We start from the raw sequence: 21111 nt of genomic DNA on the forward strand, positions 1-21111 counted from the left end.
GCTATATCCCTAAATGGCGTCCACCTATAGAACTATGGCCCACTTCCTCTTAAAATACTTTTTAATACCTTCCATTTGATACACATGTCATATAAACACATTCCAGGGTTTCCCTGAAGTAATGCGAAAGTGGTGCCGGGGTGGGCGACGGTTCCAGAACGGGGCTGTTTTTTAGTCTACGGACACACGGTTGCTGCGACGGCAGCAATTATGGTGCATTAGGCATTTTTCAGCCTCCCCGCAAAAAAAAAAAAAGGGTTTCCCTCGGTTCATTTTCCTACATGGTTATTTTCCCTTATGTTGTCACCATAGCTCTCAACTGAGTATGTAATGTTCGGTTACACCCGAACTTAACCTTCCTTACTTGTTATTATTCAATATACTCTCGTTTCACTTCGATATACTTCTTTGCACGCTCATACAATTTGTCAAATGAGTCGGAAATGTCCTTTTTAGGAACCTTGTCTAGTTTGTCGGTCGTCGCCTTTGGAATGCGGTCAATTGAGTTTTATTTATTTGAGTAAAATTTATTTTCAGTTCTGATTATATTTTTCTTTCACTCTCTAGAATTTTCTGTTTGTAAGAAAATTTTAGAAGTCTTTCATTTTTCGGCGGGCCCAGGCAATTGCCTATTCTGCCTACCCGTTAATCCGGCCCTGGATATAAATATAAAGAACTTTTGTTTGTGTTGTTGTTGCTTGTGCTAAGAGTAGCTTATCTTCCTTTTTCAGCATTTTCCAAAGTCTTTCGTCAATCGAGGTGGAAAACATGGTTGCCATACACTCATGAAAAAGGGACCAAATCTCGAAACCAAGGACCCAATTTTTGATGTATATACTAATGATTTTCCGTCATCCCTTGTCGGAGTCAAGGCAGTTTCGCGTGGTGCTATCATCAGTTTCGTTTTTCGCTCACAAAACCCTTATATCACTTTTTTTAGAAACAAATCCCTGTTCCGTTTGCTTCAAGTGCTGAATATAAAAAAGTTTTTGTAAAGTTATCGCTTTCGAAAAATATATTTTGCCTTGCTTCGTATGTCAAGATACTTAGTTTTGTAATTTATGTACATATTTTAATCATTGTGGGCAAAACAAGTGTGATATCTTATCCAACAACTGTCTGACAGGATGTTCAAGATGGCTACCTTTTCGCGTTTGTGTAGTGTATTGACAGGATGTTCAATATGACGTCGCAACCGGCCGGCTATCTTCAGATGATGATAGAAAGTGATCGGTATAGAAATTAATAAATTTCTATTTAATATATATTATATTATAAAATATAATTTTTATTTTGACAGATATTTTTCTTTAAACTCTAAAATGTTAATTTTTTGATAATAAAAAATAAACAATCCAACAATAATAAATTTTAAAATATAACAAAGTATATTTATAACAAGTAAATAACCCTACATTTACTCCCCCTCCAGTGAAACGAAAAAATTATTTTTTAATGTTAATTTACAGTGATTACTGTAAGAATTTTGTGTTGAAGTTTGCAAATCGTTTGTATTTTGTGTTGTATATATATTGCACTTTTTTTTTTTTTTTGATTATCGGAATTTTGAGAAATGTATTGAGAATGTGTTTATGTAATTGTGTTAAGTTTACTTTGGTATTGATGTAAATACCTAATCTTTTGATGCTTTAAATGATTCAATGTTCTTATAGATTTTATTCTCGCAATGTTATTATTGTTAGTTTTGCCTAATTGTAGTACTTTTTATGTGGATTAATATTAGGTTGTTATTGCTATGGTATGTTGTTGATGTTAAAAATCTCTTTATTGCTGTGCGTGAAATATTGTTTTTTATAATGATGAGATTGGAGAACCTAGGACGAGGTTGAATGATAATGTGTGCACAAATTACTCAAAAATTAAAAACTTGTATTATGCAGAATATATGTTCAATATATAATTGTACTCTGCATAATGTATGTCCAAGTTGTTGATTAGGAATGAAAAGTTGATTCCGTTATTCCTTTGAGTTAGATATAAAATTGTCATATGATTTTAATTTCAATATGAAAGAATTGATATACATATGTCAATAAAAATTATTTTAAGAAATCTTTTGAGATTTTTTAAAATGGATTATAGTCATTAGTTTGATTTTAAAAATTTAAAGTTATATCTTTGTTTTGTAGCATATTGTGTTATTTTCGAATTGAAAATAAGGTTATTGTTTAAATATGAATTTATTTGTATTGCGGAGATTGCATGTCTGTGTTGTAAAATATCTTTTATGTGTAGATAATAAAAATTCTTGAATATAAACTGGAGAAGAAGTGCACATAATTCAAATGTACTTAATTAAACAATAATTTAGAAAATTTAATTACATGTTTGTATATATTTAATCATTTTATAAATAATTTATATTAAAACAATTTGTTTGCAATTTGGCTTAATGAAAGATTTAGAAAATATATACTATTTAGAAATTTTGAACAAAACAGCTCACCAAATATTGAGGGTAGGTATATTATCTTTTAATGTAATGTCCTTTGCAAGTTACTGTGAGGTTTTTGTTATATCTTGTACGAGTGATAAATCACGTGATTTTTTTATACTCAGTTGAGCAGAGCTCACAGAGTATATTAAGTTTGATTGGATAACAGTTGGTTGTACATATATAAAGGAATCGAGATAGATATAGACTTCCATATATAAAAATAATCAGGATCGAAAAAAAATTTGATTGAGCCATGTCCGTCCGTCCGTCCGTCCGTTAACACGATAACTTGAGTAAATTTTGAGGTATCTTGATGAAATTTGGTATGTAGGTTCCTGAGCACTCATCTCAGATCGCTATTTAAAATGAATGAAATCTAACTATAACCACGCCCACTTTTTCGATATCGAAAATTTCGAAAAACCGAAAAAATGCGTTAATTCATTACAAAAGACAGATAAAGCGACGAAACTTGGTAGATGAGTTGAACTTATGACGCAAAATAGAAAATTAGTAAAATTTTGGACAGTGGGCGTGGCACCGCCCACTTTTAAAAGAAGGTAATTTAAAGTTTTGCAAGATGTATTTTGGCAGTCGTTGAAGATATCATAATGAAATTTGGTAGGAACGTTACTCCTATTACTATATGTACGCTTAATAAAAATTAGCAAAATCGGAGAAGGACCACGCCCACTTTTAAAAAACATTTTTTTAAGTAAAATTTTAACAAAAAATTTAATATCTTTACAGTATATAAGTAAATTATGTCAACATTCAACTCCAGTAATGATGTGGTGCAACAAAATACAAAAATAAAAGAAAATTTCAAAATGGGCGTGGCTCCGCCCTTTTTCATTTAATTTGTCTAGGATACTTTTAACGCCATAAGTCGAACAAAAATTAACTAATCCTTTTGAAATTTGGTAGGGGCATAGATTTTATGACGTTAACTGTTTTCTGTGAAAATGGGCGGAATCGGTTGATGCCACGCCCAGTTTTTATACACAGTCTTCCGTCTGTCCTTCCGCATGGCCGTTAATACGATAACTTCAGCAAAAATCGACATATCTTTAATGAACTTAGTTCACGTGCTTACTTGAACTCACTTTATCTTGGTATGAAAAATGAACGAAATCCGACTATGACCACGCCCACTTTTTCGCTATCGAAAATTACGAAAAATGAAAAAAATGCCATAATTCTATACCAAATACGAAAAAAGGGATGAAACATGGTAAGGTAATTGGATTGTTTTATTGACGCGAAATATAACTTTAGAAAAAACTTTATAAAATGGTTGTGACACCCACCATATTAAGTAGAAGAAAATGAAAAAGTTCTGCAGGGCGAAATAAAAAACCCTTAAAATCTTGGCAGGTATTACATATATAAATAAATTAGCGGTATCCAACAGATAATGTTCTGGGTCACCCTGGTCCACATTTTGGTCGATATCTGGAAAACGCCTTCACATATAAAACTACCGCCACTCCCTTTTAAAACTCTCATTAATACCTTTAATTTGATACCCATATCGTACAAAAACATTCTAGAGTCACCCCTGGTCCACTTTTATGGCGATATTTCGAAACGGCATCCACCTATAGAACTAAGGCCCACTCCCTTTTAAGATACTCATTAACACCATTCGTTTGATGCCCATATTGTACAAACAAATTCTAGGGTCACCCCTGGCCCACCTTTATGGCGATATCTCGAAACGGCGTCCACCTATGGAACTAAGGATTACTCCCTTTTAAAATACTCATTAACATCTTTCATTTGATACCCATATCGTACAAACGCATTCTAGAGTCAACCTTGATCCACCTTTATGGCTATATCCCTAAATGGCGTCCACCTGTAGAACTATGGCCCACTCCCTCATAAAATACTCTTTAATGCCTTTCATTTGATACGCATGTCATACAAACACATTCCAGGGTTTCCCTCGGTTCATTTTCCTACATGGTTATTTTCCCTTATGTTGTCACCATAGCTCTCAACTGAGTATGTAATGTTCGGTTACACCCGAACTTAACCTTCCTTACTTGTTTTTTTTTTTTTTTTTTCTAATTGCATTTTTTTTTTTGTTTCACAGAGATCTAACCTGTTTTGATATTTCTGTTGTTCATTGTACCGCTCTAAGAGCTGTTGGAGTACATTGAATTGTACTTGTAATTGTTCCAATGTATCTTTCTTCCTTTTGAAACCTTCAGCCTCACTTACTTAATTGACTCGTAATTTTTAAAGTTCCTCGAATTTAGTAATAGTTTCAGTACTACAAACTGAGTTCATGGTATTGTATTGCTTTTGCAGCAGAATCTTCGCCTATTTATAAGTGGATTTACCACTTCCAGGAAATTGTCATTCAAAAGCTGTTGATTTGCCGGAGGCATCACGTAATATTTCAACTTTCACAACGGTCTTGGCATGATCGCCAATATAAAAATTAATAAATTTCTTTTTAATATATATTATGTTATAAAATATAATTTTTATTTTGACAGATATTTTTCTTTAAACTCTAAAATGTTCATTTTTTGATAATAAAAAATAAACAATCCAACAATAATAAATTTTAAAATATAACAAAGTATATTTATAGCAAGTAAATAATTTTGGTAATTTTGATATCTGTGCCGAAGATATCACACTTGTCTTAAACATAGTTCAGGCTATTGTCATTGGAATATTCATACGTTATAGGGAATCTCTATATTGGTTTTAAGGTGACCTCCCGATAACCAATGAACCAGACGTTATGAACATAGCTTATGGCCTTAGTAGGTTGTATTGTACACAAAGTTTTCTAGATATGGAAGGGAACAAAATATAAACCGACGTAAGCAATTTTTAAAATTTTTTGATTTAAATTGAAAACGTCTCAATTTACTACAACGTGTTTCAATTTCATTCTGTCTAAAATATAAACTTAAATACAAATCAAAATTGATTAAAAACAAAACCCAAAAAGTTTAAAAAATCCAAAAACTGAGACTTCATATTTCTGTTCCTTATAAATATTTTTAAAAAGGTTATGTTAAGATTTTAATACCAAAGTTTAACAGGATTATGTCTTCGTTTATGGATATTTGTCTTCTCTTTTGGTCCATTTACGTAAAAGAAATACTTAAAAAATCGCATACTCTTTTTGTTTTCTCCATTTCTTGCTTTGCCTTGATCCCTAGAACTACATATATGTGAGGTTGTAATTTTGTAGCTCATGGAGAAGTTACTTTAAGCCGATCGCAATATTACGCATGTTCTACATGTAAACCGATGAATGGTTTAAAATTCAATTTGAATTTGAACCATCGGTATCGTAGGCGATAACACTACCTCTACGCCACGACGCTGGCCTAATATATGTACTTGCACTTATACATGGATTACTAATTAATCAGAAAAAATCGTTATATTTTTGATGTGTGGGAGTATAGAATTTGTTTGTCGACAATTCAATAATCGCAGGAGTGCGGTTTCTTATCCCACTCCCTGGAGTAAAAGTTTTGAAAATACTGTCACGGATATTAGCATCACTAAGCTATACCATCACTAAGGCCATGCTAAGCAGTATTTACGTCAATAATCAAATCAAGTATACACATATATAAGGCAGCCCAGAGAGATGTCACACACAGATGCATTTACTTATACGCCTATGTGTGTGTACTCGAGAGACTGTAAACTACAAGGAAAAAGTGCGATAATTCATTACCAAAGACGGATAAAGCAATGAAACTTGGTAGCTGGGTTGACCTTATGACGCAGAATATAAAATTAGTAAAATTTTGGACAACGGGCGTGGCACCGCCCACTTTTAAAATAAGGTAATTTAAAAGTTTTGCAATTTGTAATTTGGCAGTCGTTGAAGATATCATGATGAAATTTGCCATGAGCGTTACCCCTATTAGTATATGTTTTCTAAATAAAAGTTAGCGAAATCGGATGACGAACACGTCCACTTAAAAAAAAATTGAAAGTAAAATTTTAACAAAAAATTGAATATCTTTATATTATATAAGCAAATTATGTCAACATTCAACTCCGGTAGTGATATGGTGCAACAAAATGAAAAAATAAAAGAAAACTTCAAAATGGGCGTGGCTCCGCCTTTTTAATTTAATTTGTCTAGATACTTTTAATGCCATAGGTCGAACAAACATTTACCAATACTTGTGAAATTTGGCTACAATCGGTTCTATTTGTAATTTTGATATCTGTGCCGAAGATATCACACTTGTCTTATTCACAATACTCCGTACTCCTTTCAATACAGCGACCGGCTAATTTTATCACCTCTGAAAAGTGAACTTTTATTAATTTCAAAAAATCGAACTGGGAAAACTACACAACCTTCACAAACCAATATTTTGCTGCTCTCCACATTCCGATTGATGTCCGGCAAGGCCATTCCGCAAGGTCATCGCTTCATATTCGGTATACTATACTCCGGCCGGTAGAATACCCAAAATCGTACCTCATTTCCTGGCTGGAGGGGGGCAAACTTAGCAAGAGAACGACATAACGAGACAATTTGCGCCTAGAGACCCTTCATTTTAGGATTGAGGATACTAATCGGCTGGTAAATGAACACAAATATGCCAAATGGGAAGAGAATCTACAGAACTTTGACCTCCCTGCGGGTGTTGGTATACTGTGGTCAACTGTCAAATCCTAAAACTTTGTCGGAATCGAAGAAATGCGCGAGCGCTTTTTGCCGGCGATTTGTAGTGCATCCTTCAGTAGACAGACCACGTGCAAGCAGATGGGCACATAAAGACAAACACGATCTAAAGCCTGGGAAACCAGTTAACGAAGGCGAGTCAAATTGACCGATATCACTCGCCAGTAGTGAAGATATTGGAAGCTCCCTTTACAAATAATCCTCCAATTAACAAATGTGTCGAATTCGTTATAAAACCTTAAATTTCAGTTGTTGTCATGGTTTCCTATCTAAAATTTTGTTTTAACGAATAGGAGACTTTTTGAATTGCCTAAATATGTATGTTAATATTAAAAATAACAAAAGGTTACACATACAATATTTAAGTGTATTTTTAGGTATTAAGTACATTTCTAGGATTTGGTAAAGTACAATGTCACTCATTCTTTTGGTTTAACAAAAAGCCTTAGAGGAAAACATGTGCCGCAAATCAAACTATTTCATTTTTATTACATTAAAGTCTTTTTTTAACTAAATTTCTGCAAAACTCGTTTTTTCGGTATAATTTGTTTTAGAGAAAACTGTACATTTCAAAACTCAGCCACAGTCCTCAGATAAAGTTAAACTGTACTACAATATAATTTAGATCACATTTAACTAAGTACGAGAAATCTTTCTTACAGCCTAGAAAACACCAAAATTGAAAAAAGGGACCAGCGGATCAAATGGGGTTGGAAAGGACCATTTTTGGTCCAAATGCACCAAAGTGACAACCGTGGACACTCCTATAAAATAGTGTATTATTTATAGCCAGAGCAGAGCAGCGTGAGCATCGCAGTACGTAGTCCATCAGCGGAGTGCACCTCAAATATTTCTATGTGTGCTTGGTTATCGTACCGAAGGACTAAGTTCGCAGCCTATTGCAAGAAAGTGGTGCAGTAACACCTTACACAATAAGGTCATAATGGCTTTATTTCATGTTGCAATTGCAAATTAAGCTATATTTTTTATATGTCCTTAATTCCAACTGTCAATGGAAATAAAGTCATAATGGTCTTATTGCGTTTTCCAAAATTTATGGTGTAACAACTTTAAAAAATTATTTTCTGCTTTTATTATCGAACAGTAGTCGAATAAATAAATCAAATATTCAGTATAGCAAATGTACTTATTGATAAAACTACTATAGTAGTAGTACCTTACAATAAAATTACTCGCCTACTTCAATTGCGTTTTAAAAGAAACTGGTCTCCTTAGCTTGTTCAACTTGTATACTCCCAGTTGCCTCGTTCTATTTTTCCTAGGGTCCAGCCATATACATATGTGTGTGGCTATTTCTCTTTCTTCTTCGTTCTTAGCTGCTGATTACATGTATGTGAAATAAAACAAAACTTTTGGAAAACTTAATTTTTGAATCAGAAATAGTTTGAAATATTCTTTATTTATCAAGTTGCACCCGCTTCAAGTGTAGCCGATATTTTTAAATGTAAGTTCACATGGTTTGTCAAAGCGGCTTAACATGGGAAATGGTGCAAAAGCAGTGGCGATTACTCGCCTGAAAAATAATATTTCCGAAACTAATACTGGTGACACAGCCAGAGAAGAACAAAATGTTTAAAAAATATATGCTGCTGACTTAAATAAAAAAAAAAAAAACAAGATAAAGGCAGGTTCATTTTTTTGCTAAGATATTTTGAACACTCTACCGTAAATTTTTGCAGAGCAGAAGTTTAACGACGCGTCAAAATTGTTAGGGCTGCTACCATCGGATCAACGCAGGGATGCAATAATTAGCGAAAAATGGAACGGAATTTTATGAATGGGTTACTGTCATGGTACATTTTCTTGGACAAATTTAGTTATATTATATGGGACCTATCGCAAATTTTACAAAAGTAGTGGAATGGGGTATCTAAAGACGCGTAGTTATACCAACTTTAACAATCCAAACACAGAAGTAAAGGTTTTCTACCCCTTTAAAAGTTATCCGCTAAACAGCTACCGGCTGTGGTCTCCCGATATTCAAGATAAGTATATTGCTTTTCTTCCACAACTCTTCCTATCATTCGTTAAAGAAAGGAGTTCCATTTGGACCGTATGCGCAGCCATCTTGAAGTTTTGTTCAAACGGCTGCTGCTAATTTTTGAAAAGTATCTGGAAAAATGTTTGACAGATAAGATATGTTCGGATTAGCAGAGAGTGTTGCCATGCATTTATTTTTAGTTCAAGCGGGTACGATTTCAAATTATGTCTTTATTACTCACGTTAAGAATTTATTGTATGCCTCCAAGGCGACCACCGAAATAAAAAAATCGTAAGCATAACGCTACATATATACCACCGATCTCTATGATTTTTTCAGACAACAATAAAATCTGTATATGTGAGCATTCGGTGAAAGTTGAAGCTTCTAGCTGTTAAAATGGGGCAGATATTACGAAAAGTTTCTTATCTGAACAATCGGTCGTATGAGATTTATACTATACATACCACCGATCTATACTATTTTTTCAGACAACACTTAATGCTCTATACCTAAGCATTCGGTGAAATTTGAAGCTTGTAGCTGTTAAAATTGGCAGCAATCACGAAAAGCTTCTTATCTGAATAATCGGTTGTGGGGGAAATATGTATACCATATATTGCTATATATAACAGCGATCTCATCCATTTTTTCAGACAATAATATGTGCAATATACGAAAGCATATGGTGAAATTTGAAGCTTCAATCTGATAAATTGAGGAAGATATGACAAAAATCCTCCTCTGAAAAATCTGTTATATGGGGGATATATGCTATAGTGGTCCGATCCAGCCGGTTCCGACAAATGTCTAATCGGACACCTAAATATATCCGCTCACCAATTTTATGAAGATATTTCAAGAATTGAGGGACTAGTATACATACAAACAGACAGACCGACAGACGGAAATGGCTAAATCAACTCAGCTCTTAATCCTGATAATTTCGGTATACTTAATGGTGGGGCTATCTATTTTCCTTTAACGACTTACAATTTTGAGATTTGTGACGAAGTTGATATTACATTTCATTTTCATGAAAGGTATTTATAAATATAGCCACTGTTACTGTGTTCTTACCGGGAGGAAAACAGAGCTCCGCTTTGCATGTTTGCTGAAAAGTAGTTAAAAAAAGGTGGCAGAAAGCATGTCAGTTTTCTTTACAGGTGGATACTATTTCACAAACGATTTTTTTGCACTTGTTGAGCTTTTTTTTTATTACTTTCAATCTCTTTTGATGTGGATACTAAGCTTATGGTGTTATTGCACCCTACTTATTGATAGTAACTTATTGATAGTAAAATCAAAACGAAAATGCCAGCACACCCTTAACAGTGGTTTTTCTTTTTATAATAGCCGTGTTTTTTTTACACGCGTATACGTTTCGTTTGGCGTGAAAAAAACGCCATTAGCTACAGCTACAGGGTGTGCCGAAAAGCGGAGACACAACCCTCTATAGTATTTCTGTGTACAACATATAGCTGAATCAGTTGTGATAGATAGTGGACGCGCATAGAATACATGGAATTAGTGCAGAGGGTGCGGTGCCGCTATTTAGCGGCCGTTACATAGCGGTAGAGTATGTTGTCAAAAACTTTGCAGTGTAAAAGTAATTATGTGTAAACTAAGAAGACGGTAAAGTTCATTGTAATGTAATACAGTGGCAGGGCATAAAATATTACGGCCGTCATGATGGTAAAAACTCGTTCATCACCATTTTTTGCCACCGCTATTGTCAAAGCGGTGAACATTTTGTCAAATATTTATAAAATAAACAAACAACATATGTATTTGAATTAAAATTTTTTTGAACATGTTTTATTTTTGTATGTGCAGTTAAAAAAATAAGATGAAAAACTAAAAAAAAAGGTAAAATGAAAATAAAATTTTGTGGATCGTCTGCCGTAAGTGTTCATAATTTCCAGCAAAGAGGTGCTGCTGAAAACGGTGAATATACCGCACGTTCTTTAGCGGTCGTAAGAAAGCGGCACCGCTTTCCGAGGAAATAAAGCCTTTAGCAGTCCATATAAAGTTTAAGCGTAAACGTATATAGACGTGAAAAAAAACACAGCTATTCTTCATTCAAATTCAATGATTTATAAAAACAATTCCTTTAACGTGACTTTAATCGAGTTGGTGTTTTGTTCTCCACATTTAACGGAGTGATATTTTACGAACTTGAGGACAAAAGAAAAAGACCTATTATTTAATGATAAGCCCAGGAGGCATGATATTTCCGCAGAGTTGCATGACAAATGTATTGTTGCTAGCTAGGAAAAAAAATTAATCAGTTACTTCTATTCTCCATTTCCATTATAAGAAATTGAAAAAGTTTGTTTTACCCCGAATAAATGAAGAACGTTCTCTAAATCATTGCAATATTACTCCCTTTTTATACATACATTTCGTTTCATGTTCTTCCGCAAATTTCTGTACAAAATTGGGGAGTCTTGCAGTAGATGTTTGAGTAAATTCCCGTTCAGCTATAGTCTTGAGTCTTCCGACCATTGTGGATAAAACGAGTGTGATATCTTATCCGTCAACTGACTGACAGGTTGTTCACGATGGCTACTTTTTAGCGTTTTGACAGGATGTTCAATATGGCGGCGCATTGGGCCTGCTATCTTCAGCGGGTGATAGAAAGAGATACAGAATGAGACCACTATAGTCAATTAAAAATCAGGTGACTGGTTCTATTTGTAATTTTGACGTCTATGCAGAAGTTATCACACTTGTTTTATCCACAGTGCTTCCTACAATACTTCAGAACCCGATGACAGTTTAACTTGAAGAAAAACATTTGCTAAGTGGCGCAGAGATCGTGATAACTGAAAAGTTCATACGAAATGTTTAGTCTTGAGATCGGTTTTAGATGACTTCCAGATAACCCAGAAAGATATTCAAGATAGGAAGTACTTCTTGATAAGGCGAGGATATTTAAAAATTAAAAAAAATGGAATCTTGCGATTGATTTTTAATTAACCATAGCTTAGGGCTGCTGCCAAGCGGTAATACGCCGTGTTGTTTTTTTTTTGTTGATTACAGCCAGTACTTCGTATTTCCTCATTTACCACAAGACTCACTTTTTTGCCTCTTTATCTATTCCAGAAAAGGCAGAACTCACAGCGCGTTTGTTAAGGTCAATGATATCAGTATCACCATCATACGCCAGCAATTGTAAGCTCTTGAATATATCCCCTTCACGGCTCAGCTCTGTTGCTAGATTTAGCTTCTTCTGAAGCATCGTTTGAGTTTGAATGGCTCGAAGAGGTCCTTTCCAAAATAGCATCATTTAACCAACACCTTTTCTCGATAGCAAAGGCTTATTTGAGTCTTCTACAGGATCTGGCGTATCGTTAAGACCAGGTCGATGGTAGATTTACCAGGCCTGTAGCTGCACTGATATGATCCAATCAGTTCGTTTCCTTTAGGCTTCAGTATTTCGCACAGTATGCCATACAGAACTTAATAAGCTCCCAAAGACTTCGCTGGCTGGGCCATGTTATGCGAATGGACGACGATGATCCAGCCAACAAGGTAGTTCAGTCGACACCGCTGAGTTGGGAGGAACAGGAAGAGGAAGACTTGACCTCCCTTGGCGCTCTCCATTGGCGGCAGTTATCGCAAAATAGGGATAGCTGGCGTGACTTGTTACGGAACGGCCAATATCGGTTAGGTTAAGCGTCACTTAATGATAAAAAAGGGGTTGATGATAGAGAAATTTTGGTTTTTAAGTTACAAACTGAAAAAAATTGTATATAAGAGCCCGAGTCGCGGCACAAGCGGTTGAGTTATTAGTACTATCAAAAAAAAAACAGTGGATATCTAGACTCTTAATTCAAATTACTAACTAATAGTAGGTACTTCTAATAGCTTTAAGTCGACGTACTTACATGGTTGGCATATTTGTTGCCCGATATGAATTTTCGGTAAAAATGTTTAAGCTATTTTTTGGTTATGTTGCGTTTTGGTGTGGACCTTTTAATTATTTTAATTTCAGTCAAACTGTATTATGCTGCATAATGAATGTACATAGCTATCGACAAATCAAAACTTTTATTTTTATTTACTGTTTTCTTTTTCAGAACCATTTAACAGATTAAAAGTCATTTAAAGCTTGTCGACGTAAAGTCAAATTGTCATTTAGTTAATTTATTATAATTTTCGAACTGTTGATTTTGTAAAGTGAGTTGGGTTTTCCAACACTATCAGTGAAAGCAGTTAAACAATAACGACCTTTTACTTCTTAGCAAAAGAAATAAGGTTAAAGGCCAGGTTAATTACATATATATAACAATATACCTATATATACATGTGTGCATAGATATGTATAGGTGCGTATGAATTTACAACTTTTAGGAATTCCTTCACTGCAAATAACAAAGGAATAAAAGTTTGCCTGTAAAGCTCAAATTAATGACCTGAGCATCACCTGCTTTGTACTTGGCAAAGTTCATAAAATTGCCAGAACGAAGATCTAAATACTTGCTTCTACATTTTATATATACAACATACATAGACGTATGTATATAATATGATTAAGTATACAGTCCAACGACAGCAAAAAGACAAAGAAAAAATATTTATAAATTAAACTGTAGGGAAGTCGTAGGCCGTGTTTTCACAAAGTGTCTGCTGGCTTGAGTCTTAAGCTAGCAGACACTCCCGTTTCTCGGAACCGGACGCAGCTTTAAACTTTTTTTGCGGTATTAAATTGCCAATAAATGTAATATCAATTATCCAAGTCGTTCGGAAGCTGTAGGTCGTGTTTTCACGAAGTGTCTGCTGGCTTGAGTCTTAAGTTAGCAGACACTCCCGTTTCTCAGAACCGGAAGCAGCTTTAAATTATTTTTCCGGTATTAAATTGCCAATAAATGTAATATCAATTATCCATGTCGATCGGAAGTCGTAGGTCGTGTTTTCACGAAGTGTCTGCTGGCTTGAGTCTTAAGCTAGCAGATACTCCCGTTTCTCGGAACCGGACGCAGCTTAAAATTTTTTTTGCGGTATTAAATTGCCAATAAATGTAATATCAATTATCCAAGTCGTTCGGAAGCCGTAGGTCGTGTTTCCACGAAGTTTCTGCTGGCTTGAGTCTTAAGCTAGCAGAGTCTCCCGATTATCGGAACCGGACGCAGCTTTAAATTTGTTTTTGCGGTATTAAATTGCCAATAAATGTAATATCAATTATCCAAGTCGTTCGGAAGTCGTAGGTCGCGTTTTCACGAAGTATCTGCTGGCTTGAGTCTTAAGCTAGCAGACACTCCCGTTTCTTGGAACCGGACGCAGCTTTAAATTTTTTTTTTGCGATATTAAATTGCCAATAAATCTAATATCAATTATCCAAGTCGTTCGGAAGCTGTAGGTCGTGTTTTCACGAAGTGTCTGCTGGCTTGAGTCTTAAGCTAGCAAACACTCCCGTTTCTCGGAACCGGACGCAGCTTTAAATTTTTTTGCGGTAATAAATTGCCAATAAATGAGGTATAAATTATTTAATACATATATAATATTGTTGTTTGCTATAGTGTGTCTGCCACCTTAATAGGACCATTATATTCCCGCCTTCCATACCTGAAATTTCGCTTTAACAAAGTTTGTTTGGTGGTACAAATAATCTCGTTACATTACGGCCATTATGTTCTAATACGAATTTGTGTTTTTCTAACTCAAACTTATTTGTTCGTTTATCTTATTTTCTGCCATTCTATTTTTTATTACGTCATTGTGGGTATGTATGTTTCTGCTATACAATATATAATTTATTTGTCTTTCAAGTATCAATAATGAAGGCAAATCCATCCACAATCTTCAATGCATTATCAAAAAATATGCTTCAATAATTCGGATATACTGATGAATATGTGTTTATATTTTCGTGCATTTATAAAAGGTGGATTCGTAGAAGTGAGGAATATTTGAAGAACGCGGCAATATCAAAAAATTGCTGTGGGTTTTCACTTCAATTCTGTTTCGTGACACATGGCTTGTTGATTGGTTTAGCCGTAATTTTTTATAGAGGGAACTGGTTTATGTACAAATGTATGTGTATTTTAATTTCCACTGGCATTATAATTTTATGTAGCGATTTTGAGGACGATAACTTTGTTTTTTCTCTATGCCAAAAAGAGTATGTTTCGCCCATTGTGCCTTGTTAGAACTACAGCGATATGATATAAGGCCTGGTTTTTCAGTACAGTTTGTCAACTAAACTGTGCTTAGACTTACTCTGCAGTTTTTCAGTCAACTATAACTGCATTTTAAGCTGAGCTTAAGCGGCTAATCTGGCACCTATAGCGATCATCTTCTATCTTCTTATCTAGCTGCGTATCACGGTCAGTTCTCATGGGAATGCTCTGGATCATTGGGAGACTTGAGAAGCAGAGGTCACGTTTCATTTAACACATACGGCTAAAGACCAAGCCTCGATATCTATTTTTGAAAAAGTAGGTTTGTTAAAGGCTAAGATAATAAATTAACAAATTATCTGTCTCAAAATTTAAAGAAACTTCTTTCTGAATTTATCTGGCTCAAATCGTTGCTGGTGCATTTACATGCAAAATTTTTTATCTTGCCCCGGATCATTACGGCGGATGATGACTATTGTATCGTTTTCAATGTTCCGAACTTTTTAATAATAATAATAAACCCAACGGATTAATACCCTCCAAAGCCCGCCCAACCGATACGAGGGGCGCATCCACATGACGCACGGATTTTGTTATTGATAGGCGGAGTTATTGATAGGCGGAGGTTTTTAAGCATCGAGATCTAAAACTGCTCAGCTACAGAATAAAAATCATCAGCTGAGTATTATATAAATATAAAATCAGAAATGTCTTGTTTTAAGGCAGATACATTTTAAAGACTTAACGCGAAAACGACTTAGTAACGTAACTTACTAAAGAGCAATTATAATAGCCTCCACCACACACTGTATGCCTTTCTGTAGTAAAATTACTTTACGATGTTTCGCGTTAATTGATGAGCATCAACTATTTTCGATAGCAAATCCGATTCATTTTGACTCCACTTCCTATATCGCTGATATCCTGTCAATGCTACAGGTATATGCATGTATGTATGTATTTAAATTTGCCAGGCAATTTGTCTAAATATTTCTATGATTACCTTGTAGATATCCAGCGGAGCAGAAACTCATATAACAGTGATTATCTCGTTTATCAGATTAGGACTACGGTAATGTACAAATATACGCATGTACATATGTATGTACTCGTATCTACATAAATAAGGTTTCACTCACAATAGAATTGTCACAAAATTTTGCCTTTTTCTCTGTTATGGGAGCGAACAAATTTTGCATTCGTATTTTTAATCCTGAGAGGATTCTTGAAACATAAAATAAATGAAAATCCTTTGGAGCGACGCAGTTTCGCGAATGCTGTAGACATAGCAACATCGACCGTATGACGTTATGTCCACCATAATACAACGTACATATAAACGGTGCTTTAATTGTGCTGGTTTATGCCGGGTTAGCACAACGAAATGTCTAAGTGCATCAAAGGAAGAATTGTAAGGCCAGCAGCCGCCTTTCAGTAAAACTTCAAAATGAGTATCCAAATGTTTGTGTGCGACAGTGCATTGCGTATTGTGGAGAGTGAAGACCGATTTCAATTGTAAGCGTATTTGGGATACATATGTTATTGCTCGGGACTGCTGACCCACATTGATGTCAGCGTATATACAATGGTTTTGTTGTACCTCGTGCTCGGGATGAAAAAAAAGAAAAAATTTATTTACATATATGCGCTCTTTAAAAGTATGTGATAAAAATATATAATGTATCTTAAAATCGAAGAAGTGATTAAAACCTGCAATGAAAAATTTGTAGATTGTTAAATATGTGGTTGTGGATATAAACAAAGATTTGATCAATTTTTCATCATTAACTATTGTGCGCGATAGATGACAAAAAAAAATTTCTAAAAATAGAACATCAGTGACAAGGTCAATTGCAAGTCACTAAAGAATAAGTTTGCCAGAAATGAAATTGTTGTGATTATAAGGTGAATAAGTGTCTCTATTTCAAATTTTAAATCCATAGGCTATGGACCATAGCGTACCTACATTGCTTTTGTATTTACATGTAATAATCTTAAGCCGAAAGCATTACATAGACAAATAGATACTTGTTCTTCCGTTTCCTTCAAAAAATACTTGTGATCTTAAAGTTAGCCTTTATTTTGGGGGTGGTGCAAATTGTAATGTAATCTCCCCAGCGGCAGTGACATTGGCAACAATGTAATAAGTGATTCGGCACTCTTGCTCGTCGATTCACATTCACTTGAACTCATGTAATGCTATGATGATGTGATTACTTTTTAATTGGACTGGCTGTTTAAAAATAATTAATATAAGTAGGTATATATAACGAAATGAAGTAAGTTTCAGCCTATTATTTCACATACTCTTTATGGGTTTAAAGCAGTTTATACAAAAGCATTAAAATATATTTTTTTTTTTTTGAAAGTTGCTTACAAATTTAAACATATTTATAATTTGGTGGTATGCTTTTTTAAGTTACAGAAGTTCATCGAATCGTAAAAAAATGTGTGCAAGTAAAAGAAGGGTAATAATTTAAGACAGAGGTCGACTGCTAATACGGGTCCAAAAATATCAGGCCAGGTGTCAAGCGAAGCGTCTTGACTTCAGTATCAATAATCCGAAGGCGGAAAGCAAAAATGTTTGTGTCGTTCAAAAGATATTAACGAAAAACCGAAAAATTACCGTTGTTCGCTTCGAAACCGGCGAAGAGATCCATAATATTTTTGCGTAGAGCACCTTTCTGCATTGGCGGCATTCGACCGCGCTTATAAAAAATTACCGTGGCCGGTCCACCAATGGTGTGGGATCAAATTTAAATCATACAAAAACATTACAACAACCATATAAAAATTGCCATTTTCAAGTGCAAATATCTTTTCCACCTTCGGATTAATGTTGTCGAGGTCAATACGTGTCGTTTGACACCCGTCTTGGACGCATAAGTCGACCCCTGTTGTAAATTGTTACAAAAAAACGTGGATATACCCGCGTGTACTAAGTTTCTTGTGATAGAACTTATGTTCTCAACGTAAAAAGTATAACTCGCAGACATTTTTAGACACAAATGTCGAGCTCGTTAGATCGATTCACTTTTTTTTAATAATACCTTTTAGTAAATTTTAAAAGAAACCATTCACTGCGATCTGTAAATAGTTTTAAAAACTTTCATCGCTTTTGGCACCAGGTACCTTAGTGTGAACTGACCGTTCCGTAAGGACCTCACATAGAAATATGAAATGTTCTAAAGACATAGTATTAGCTTTCTAATTTAAAATTGGCTGCAGTGGGCTTTGAACCCGCAACCCCAATCGTTTGAGTCGGGTACGTCATCCACTGTGCCACGACTCATACACCTACAAGCACATCATATTACTCCCTTATAACTCACATTAAACTGCTCGCCCTTAACTGCCCCACGCTTAGCTATTATGTTTATTAGGTTTATAAAACCAAAAGTGATATTTACAGTCAATTAAACTGACGAATTTGAAGTTTGATTGTTGGTATGTTCCATCGTCACGTTCGGAGCGATTGTACACAATAGCGGTGTTTTTTTTTTTACACGCGTTGCCAAAAAAGCTCTATCAGAAGCAATACGAGGACGAACTTTGGAAACATTTCCAAATAGCCAACGCCGTGTGCAAATTTTATAATTTTTCTGTAATATCAATAATAACAAAAATTATAAAAAACAATGCTAATAACGCACTGTTAAAAATGGAATGTTACTAATCAGTTCTGTTGAGCGCACCTGAAAATATTCCACACAATTTGGATTAAATACATATGTACCTAATTGTGTATAAGAGGAATAGCAACAAAAGATACCAATTATGATGGCGGAACTATACAAGGTCGCAGCTTGGTGACGTACATACAAATATAAATGCAAATTGCATATACTTTGTTTTTGTAAATCGATTGACTAATGTCAAAATCGTACTGCACCGGACGTTGAAGTGTCAAATAATATTAAAAAAGTACCAATCAGCTGATTTCCGGCGGTCACCTGTTTTTGGTTCCGCCATACCAATTACAAAGCGCCGATTGTATGCAGGTAAAATTTATATGTAACTCAGGAAAAGAAGAAGAAGAAGGATAATAATCTTAATATGCTAGAAGCGGGTGAAGTCGAAAAATACCTCAAAAGCCTTAAAGCAAGGGGGCAGGTGGAGGACTCGGACGTCACCACGAAGACGTTAAACAGCCAAATGGTGCTGGGAGTCGCACAGAGGAATATCCCACACAGCATTTACGACTCGAGAAAAAAGTCCCGAGAATAAGAAATGATATATGCAACAATCGGGGGATGTTGAAAAGGATCCTGAGAACTTATACCAAAAGGGTGAGAGGGGTAGTTAAGCATGCCCAAATGGCGAATAAGGCGTTACACGTGTAAACCGAAGATTCCAAAGTAGTAGAAGGAGTAGGGTTTGCGCTATACTGTGCTGATCTGGAAACGAAGGGAATAAAAAAAGAATAACAGAGTTTTTCAGGCGGAAGTAGTAACTGTAATTAAAGCAGTAGAAACACTGGAAGAAAATAGCTTAAACTGCAGCCGCATCAACTTTTATACTGAGACCCAAGCACCAATTAAGGCAATAATCTCGCATAGCACAACATCTAAAACTGTGCTAAATGCAGTGTTTGCGTTTGCTACTCCGGAGCAGCAAGTTCAACGAAAATATTCGCTGCTACTGCTCCGACTCTGAACAAGAGCTAAGTCGTGTATCAGAGCGCAGCAAATAATATAATAACAACTCCGAACGATATGCTTGTAGTGAATCGGGAGTAAGAAAAAATATTAATGCTATTTGCTCTGTTAAGCATTGTCTCCTCTCTTGTTTTTGTTGTTGGAACTGATGTATCGTTGTAATGTTTTGTTTTTGTACTTTTGGTTATATTTTTCTATTTTTAAACTATTGTTGTACCTTCTTGTTTTTGTTGTTATTTTTATTGGATCTGTTCCCATATTGCATTGCAAGTTGTTGTAGACCAAACAGCATACAATTTTTTTTTTTTGCTCCCGCTCCACTACAAATAGTATTTTGCCTGGAGTTTTTATTCTGCTATTTGCTCCGCTCTGAAACACGAATTATGCGGCAGTTACTCACGAACGTACGTACCAAAAACGTGTCAGCTGACACGATCTATCTTATGAGTGTGCAATGTAAACGAAAACTCATCGACGTGCAACGCCCGTACGTACGTAGCCCGGAACGTAGAAATCAAAATAATTTAGATTTTTTCCGTAAGAACGTGTCAGTTGATCGCTCTCTCACTAGACAGAGTTGCCTAGTAAACTTGTGTGCCCTAATTTTTGACCGTTTGCAGTTTTATGCAAAAAAACCAAATTGAAGTTTGAAAAATTGTGAAAATAATTCGAAATAATTATGTAAAAGTGCTGAATATAAATATTTAATCTATTTATACTTTATTAATATGTATTCCGGCCTTTTACAATATCAAAAATTAAATTGGAAAAAGTTGATGTTTCCATAAGCATACATACAAAATGGTCAATGGCAACAGTGCTTATCTGTAAACAATACACACAAAAATATGTTATGTACATGTACACAGACGCACACATTGATTCCTACGGGCTTGAGAGTTCGGTCAAACGTGCTTCGTACGACAACCGTCCTTACGTACGGCACACGTCGGTGGGTAACTGCCGCATTAGCTCGTAGCATAACATAAGAAATACTATAACTGTTGAATGCTAATCGGAACAGAGAGAAGCATAAATCTATATAGGGTCCCATGGCATATGGAAATAGATGTAAATGAAACAGTGAATGAGAGCTAGAAAGGGCGCATCCCCCACCCACGCCCCCAGCTTTCTCCGCACAAGTTGCAATTAGATAGGGCAATACTGAGAGAAGGCCA

General features: G+C 35.1%; 1 protein-coding gene across 7 annotated transcripts in view; it reads left to right on the forward strand.

Moving 5' to 3' along the window:
• dpr14 (defective proboscis extension response 14) overlaps positions 1 to 21111 on the forward strand; it is a 146151-nt gene that overhangs the window by 30605 nt on the left and 94435 nt on the right. Inside the window, exon 1 of one of the 7 annotated variants that reach the window (XM_067781949.1) lies at positions 6192 to 6291. The exons of 4 other annotated variants lie outside the window; for them this stretch is intronic. The gene's annotated coding sequence lies outside the window, so the exon portion shown is untranslated. Of the gene's footprint in view, positions 1 to 6191; positions 6292 to 16554; positions 16791 to 16820; positions 17181 to 21111 lie in introns of those variants that run through there. 2 more of the 7 variants (XM_067781947.1, XM_067781946.1) reach the window with 2 other exon arrangements.

The sequence above is a fragment of the Eurosta solidaginis genome, chromosome 4, assembly GCF_040869045.1.
Source record: "Eurosta solidaginis isolate ZX-2024a chromosome 4, ASM4086904v1, whole genome shotgun sequence".
NCBI lineage: Eukaryota > Metazoa > Arthropoda > Insecta > Diptera > Tephritidae > Eurosta > Eurosta solidaginis.